The sequence below is a fragment of the Giraffa tippelskirchi genome, chromosome 9 (genome assembly GCF_054371585.1).
Source record: "Giraffa tippelskirchi isolate mGirTip1 chromosome 9, T2T-mGirTip1v1.2.pri, whole genome shotgun sequence".
NCBI lineage: Eukaryota > Metazoa > Chordata > Mammalia > Artiodactyla > Giraffidae > Giraffa > Giraffa tippelskirchi.
In genome coordinates, this window is record NC_137283.1 from 141,924,824 (window position 1) to 141,931,910 (window position 7,087).

Below are 7,087 nucleotides of genomic sequence, written 5' to 3' on the forward strand. Positions count from 1 at the left end.
GCACATGAACACTGGAGTGGGTAGCCTCTCCCTTCTCTAGGGGATCTTTCAACCCAGGGATCAAACCGGGGTCTTCTACATGGCAGGTGTATTCTTTACCAGCTGAGCTACCAGGGAAGCCCAATGTATAGTGGCCCAGGTCCCAAATTCACAGTTTGAGTTGCTGTGCTCTAGGGTTCATATGTCTATGTATTAGACTAGTGGTGGTGGTAGCAGTATTGGATTGTGATACTAACAGAATAATCAACTGGAGTAAATATCTTCTATACTCTTTTATGTGTGTATGCTTAAGTATCTGTGAGCCTTGACTCTGTCCTATTGGTTAATGAGTCAAATTCTTTTTTTTTTTTTTTTTGAGTCAAATTCTTTACAGAGTTTCTGCTAAGTACTGAAAAAAAAAAGAATAGCACTTTTTCTCAATTAAGTTACCTCAGTTTTTATGAAATAAAATCAAATTTGCCTAAAAATTGCATTGTTATAACCTATATAATCTGACTGCTCTTTTTTTTTTTTGTAACTTGAAAAAATTGCCTTTATTCAGAATCATACTTCTTTTTCACTCTTACCATAATGAAAGTTTAAAAAAATATAGCGCTTGGTACAATGAAATACTACATTTAATTATTCAAACACTTAATGCAAGGTTGCTCACAGTTTACATGTGAGAATTTAGCATGATCCAAATTCAATTATCCACTTCTCATTATCTTTCAATGTCTGCAGCAGACACTGACTTTGAAACCTTTTTTAAAGCCATTTCAAAATCCTCCATAGTTGTAGGCATGTGCATTTCTTCTCTTGAAAGATTTCTGATTTCTTCTGGGGTCAAACCTTCAATACGCCTTCTCATTGCCATCAAGGATGCATCCCTGCACACGTTGGTAATGTCTGCACCTGAATAACCCTCCATGTTTTCTGCTATACTTGCAAGGTCAACATCATCAGCCAATTCCAGCTCACGGAGACTTATTCGTAATAGCTCCTCCCTGCCTTTTGCTGATGGTAATGGAATATAGATTCTTTTCTCAAGACGTTGTCTTAGAGCCTCATCAATATCCCAGGGAAAATTAGTAGCTGCCAGAACCATAACCATTTTGGAAGGGTCATCATTTTCAGAAGCACCTCCAACACCATCCATCTGAACCAGCAGCTCGGCCTTCACCCTTCTGCTTGCCTCGTGCTCTTCAGAAGTCCCTCTGCGGCTGCAAATGGAGTCTATCTCATCAATAAATATAGTAGCTGGAGAGTAAAATCGAGCCATTTCGAACAGAAGACGAACAAGCTTCTCAGACTCTCCTCTGACTGCTCTTTTATTTTGCTTAAAACTGTTACAGCTCATGAAAAAATGAAAATGTCACTTTTGGGTATATATAGTCCTTCACTGGAATTTGAAAATTTTACTGAAATTACATTATTGAAAAAAACAATCATTTGAACCACAAATTATGCCCACTGTTGTGTTTTCTACATCTAAACTTATCAAAATAACATAGTATTCTCTCTTTGACCTTGAAAAAATAAATGCTAAGCTTAACTAGAAGAGTACATAGTAGAAGAAAAGATCAGAGCAAAATATGCTGTGGGTTTTTTACCTCTTATGACAATAAGAAAACAAAACAAACAGTGCTATCTACATTCTATATTACTGAGCTCTCTGTAGAATTTCCAAATAAAATATAAGATTCTGCTTAAATCTGAAATTCAGGAAAAATAACATGTAAATTTTAGCATAGGTATATTCCATGCAATATATTTATTTTCTAAAGTTGTTAACTATCCTTCTTTTTGCCTTATTCATTTTTAGAGATGATGACTGTCAAGAGTCCAAATTCTAGAAGAATTTTGTTACTCATGACAGAGGACATGCAGTTTCTAATAAAAAGCTTTCAAGTGCTCTTTCCCTACCACATCAAATACAAGGGGTGGAATCTTTTACATGGTACAAGTCCAAAATGTTGGGGACTTTGTCAACTTGAGTTGACTTTATCATGGAGTTGCTGAAAATATAAATACCAGTTGCCTTATAGACTTGACTGGATATGCAGCAGACTTTCTATAGGCTAGAAATACACTTTTGCTGTATTAAGTTCCCTAGTTTCGGGTGATGACTATTGCCGTGGCCTGACCTAGTTTACCCTGACTTGTATCAAAATGTTTACTTTCAAAGTGAGATGTTTGTGGTCATTCAAGATAAACAGTATTACTTCTAGATTAAATTAGATAAAAGAAGTAAATTATCATAAAATTCTGTCATGCTTTTACAAGAATTTAAATCTAGTTTTAGCCATTTTATTGATGTTAATATAATCCTATTGGTAATGTTTTTGTGAGGATTAGGCAAAAAATGAATAAGCCAATTTCTTTAAGCTTTTTGTATATAATTTCTCTGAAATTGAATTTACACACTTTACTGCTATAAATTATAAGAGGTACTTCTGATTCCTTTTCAAGCAGATAACTCATAATATGTCAGGTTTTTTGAAGACTGTGACTGGTTGTCCAAGGAGACTAAGATAGGTTGCACATAAGGGCCATCATCATGGGAGAAGAACCACCGTCATTCTTTTCCTTTGGAAATGTCCTCTTCTTATTGTCATGATTTTTTTTATCTAAAGATTTTATGACATTTTATGGCATTATGTGACATTTTATGATATCTTATGACAGCTATCAGTATACCATTTATGATAATATGTTTTCCTTCTAAAGAAATTGGTCTTTAAGATATGAAGAAATAATCTGAATCCACCTGATTTTCCTAAAAAGAGTAGATTTATTATCTAAGTGGCAAGTGATTATCTTAGTAAGTGACAGGTTAGCAGAAAATACAGTGGTGGAATCAATGAGATGTGGTGGCTAATGAGAATACTAATGACAAGATTGGTTCACTGTTGAGCCATTGAAATAAAACTCTTTATAATTCCTCAATAGTTTCATTTGTAATAAATCCACAAAGGAAGCAATATTGGTTTTGTCTGTCATAGTGGACCTGCTCAGTTCTCTCCTTACATATAAATCTTCTTCAGAGAGCTTTTTTTCTTAATAAAAGTGTTCAGACCCTTCACACAGAAATTTCAATTCTATACACTTGCTCAGTGTCTGACTTTTTAAAGGTTTCACTGGTGATTTTTTATAAACATATTAATCCTGCTAGAAATTCTTGGCAGTTTGTTTGATATATGATATGACACATTCTAAGTTTGTTGAGCTGGAATATGCCAAGCATATGCTTTGCTAAAAAGAAATTTAGGAGCATGTAAGTGAGGTGGGTTTTCTCTTACCTATACCCGAAAACATTTCCAAAACATACTCAGAAAGCAAAGAGAAAATGAAGAGGAAATTTAAAGAAAAAGGGAATAAAGTTGAAGAGATTGGAAGAAATACAAAAAGGCACACCAAATTGCCATTCTTCTGAACACGCTGTTTCTGGAAAGTGACAGGAGTAATATCAGACTCCAATTAGAAAGTTGTGCATGTAGCTATCATTATTACAGAACTTAGAGCTATCATGTAGCTATCATTATTACTGAACACAGAGAATAATGGCTGTTGAATCATATCTCCTATATATTACACTTTGAATATTTTATGTTATTCATTAATTTTGCCTCTCTTTATTATATATTCAGATTAGTGTCTCTACAGCAGTTTTGTGTACTGACTGGGCCATTTTTCATTTAACTAATTAAAAAAACACTTAAACAATAAACAATGTAATTGATAAATAAGATGTCTTGTTTGGTTCATAGAACAAGTAGAATTTATAAAATCATAAAGAAAACTAAATGTTAAAGTCTCTTTCATAATAGGCACATTAAGATACTATGTCTGCACATAGTTGATTGGATCAATACACTTTAGTGATCAACTATTATTACTGTAAGGGCTTCCATGGTCACTCAAATGGTAAAGAATCTGCCTGCTGATACAGGAGATCCGAGTTTGATCTCTGGGTCAGGGAGATCCCCTGGAGAAGGGAATGGCTACCCACTCCACTCTTCTTGCCTGTAGAATCCTATGGACAGAGGACCCTGGTGCACTGCAGTCTATGAGGTCACAAAGAGTCAGACACGACTGAGCGACTAACATTCATTGACTCACTATCACTGTAAAGGGACAAAAACTCCATTTTTAAAATAAGTGTAAAAAATAATTTTCATTACTTGGATTCTGAGAATAATTCTCCATATATACTTACATAAAAATATATACACAGGCTTCCCTGGTGGCTCAGATGATAGAGAGACTGACACATTCACTTGTTCACTTTCAAAGTAATGGAAATTAATTCTGTGAAACATTTTTAATTGGCCATGGGGGTCATTGTTTTAAGGAGCATATATCTTTCAACGGATAACTTCTGGCTAAGGTAAGTATGCTATTCATTGTAATTTTGAAAGTATGTCTGTTAGAATAACATTCTGACCATAATAAGTTGTGAAGACTACATATTATTTATCTAAGAGTTTACATAACTTATTTTACCAAATCAATGTTTAATTTTCCCATATTAGATGCTATTCAAAAGACATTCATAAAACTGTTAAAAGGCATAAAAACATTAAATAGTGGGTTACTCTTTTTTTGTTACTATTCAGTATTTATGCTCAGACTTTATTTGATATTAGTGGTCATCTGCATAAATTAAAGTCTGCCCACCCACATTATCTAAACCATGGGTCATTTTCATTTCTAATTGTGAAACTTCCTACATACTACTTTACTCATCTCACACATGATCACTTATTATTTACCTCAAATAAAGCTTCTTTTTAATAACAGTTTCTAGATTTCTATTTTTGTGATTGTTCTAAATTCAAAAATACATCTTATACACAGAGATTTTGGTAGTATAAGCAACATAAAAATTTCAACATGATTTGTCCCTGAGAAGACACCATAGATAGAATCTATAATAATAAAGATAAACTGATTTTATGGAATGTAAATCAATCACGACTTACCAAATATTTTCTTATGAATTGTTATATGTGCTTCTTTACACATTTTTTTCCCCCATAAGCACAAGCTGTAATCAAGATTGCTGGGAGAAATACCAATAAACTCAGATATGCAGATGACACCACCCTTATGGCAGAAAGTGAAGAGGAACTAAAGAGCCTCTTGATGAAAGTGAAAGAGGAGAGTGAAAAAGTTGGTTTAAAGCCCAGCATTCAGAAAACTAAGATCATGGCATCTGGTCCCATCACTTCACAGCAAATAGATGGGGAAACAGTGGAAACAGTGGCTGACTTTATATTTTGGGGCTCCAAAATCACTGAAGATGGTGACTGCAGCCATGAAATTAAAAGACGCTTACTCCTTGGAAGGAAAGTTATGACCAACCTAGACAGCATTTTAAAAAGCAGAGACATTACTTTGCCAACAAAGGTCCATCTAGCGAAAGCTAGTGTTTTTCTAGTAGTCATGTATGGATGTGAGAATCGGGCTATAAAGAAAGCTGAGTGCTGAAGAATTGATGCTTTTGAACTGTGGTGTTGAAGAAGACTCTTGAGAGTCCCTTGGACCGCAAGGAGGTCCAATCTATCCATTCTAAAGGAGATCAGTCCTGAATATTCATTGGAAGGACTGATGTTGAAACTGAAACTCCAATACTTTGGCCACCTGATGCGAAGAACTGACTCCTTGGAAAAGACCCTGATTCTGGAGAAGATTGAGGGTAGGAGGAGAAGGGGACGACAGAGGATGAGATGGCTGGATGGCATCACCGACTCAATGAACATGAGCTTGGGTAAACTCCGGGAGTTTGTGATGAACAGGGAGCCCCAGTGTGCTGCGGTTCATGGGGTCGCAAAAAGTCGGACATGACTGAGCGACTGAAGTGAACTGAAGTCTCAGTAGTGTGACCATAGAGGTAAACATATTTATAATAAATCATTTTAATTTCCAGGTGTTAGCGGGAAGAAGCAATTGCAAAGTCTATTGCTAAAATACAAGCTTTTAAACCACCACTCTCTTTGTCAAACTGGAGCATTTTATCCACTCAGCCTTAGATAAATGGAGAAGGAAATGGCAACCCACTCCAGTATTCTTGCCTGGAAAATCCTATGGATGGAGGAACCTGGTAGGCTACAGTTCATGGGGTCGCAAAGAGTCTGACACGACTGAGCAACTTCACTTTCACTTTAAGATAAAGGCTTATATTAATTATTCTTTGTATATTCTCTATTATGTTTCACATTTAGCAAGACTGACTGTGGGTGGATAAAGATGAAGAGAAAAATTTTGCATTATTACAATTCTAAGATTTTATTTCAAATATCTGAATCTATTGGTAAGATTTTTTAAGATAAATGGACACTGTGTTTAAGACTATTTTGCAAGATTCTTCAAATGTTAATTCATGTTATCCAAATATTAATAAAGATATTTCCACCTTTATATTCATAAAGCTATGCTTTGCTAGAATGAGAACCCTTCATAATTTATTTCCACTCCCCTATCTTCTTGATTATCATACTTGAATAATCTCCTCCAAAATAAGTATCAACATTTAGAGGTAATATAAATGTATACTAATCCTTTAAGTCAAACTTAGCTAACAGACTGTCCTTTTTACAAGCCAATTCGTGATTACACTCAGATAACATACTTTACTGGCAAACATATTGTTCACTGGTAGATTTGCCAGCTATAAAATAGGTGTATATATTTTTAAGCTGGATGTAATAAATGGATTTCATAGGTACATGAAAGTAAAATTATCATCTGCAAGAGAGCTTTTACCTAGTATATATTTCAACCATTCAAGATTCAATTTGTTAAATTTTTTATATGTACATTCCAACATTCCAATATTACATGTAATATTAGAAGCTATGATTAGAAACAAGCCTGGGGGAGTAGATGAATCATGAGGTTGCTAATAGGATATTAAGTCTTTCACATCTACATAGTCATTTGGTTGAAATCTAGGCAACATTAATAGGGTACCATCTTATGATTTTCCAAATGAAATGACTGTGTTATGAGACCTAGTACTATTGAATAGGGGGCTACAAAGCACTTTATATTGACCAATGCAATTACTGTAAAATTAAAGGTAGCTCATTTTATATCTACTCAT

The 7,087-nt window shown here is 34.5% G+C and overlaps 1 long non-coding RNA gene and 1 pseudogene across 2 annotated transcripts; one reads left to right on the plus strand and one right to left on the minus strand.

The window, feature by feature from the left end:
* Nucleotides 1–507: 507 nt before the first annotated feature.
* On the minus strand, nt 508–4,011 carry LOC145521019 (katanin p60 ATPase-containing subunit A1 pseudogene; annotated as a pseudogene). Its single transcript, XR_014064985.1, has one exon. The product of XR_014064985.1 is annotated as a katanin p60 ATPase-containing subunit A1 pseudogene (transcript).
* Nucleotides 4,012–4,066: 55 nt separating this feature from the next.
* LOC145522046 (uncharacterized) lies at nt 4,067–5,972 on the plus strand. The gene is made up of 2 exons (XR_014065869.1): nt 4,067–4,369; nt 5,024–5,972. It is a non-coding gene; the product is annotated as an uncharacterized LOC145522046 (long non-coding RNA).
* The last annotated feature ends 1,115 nt before the right edge of the window (nt 5,973–7,087 follow it).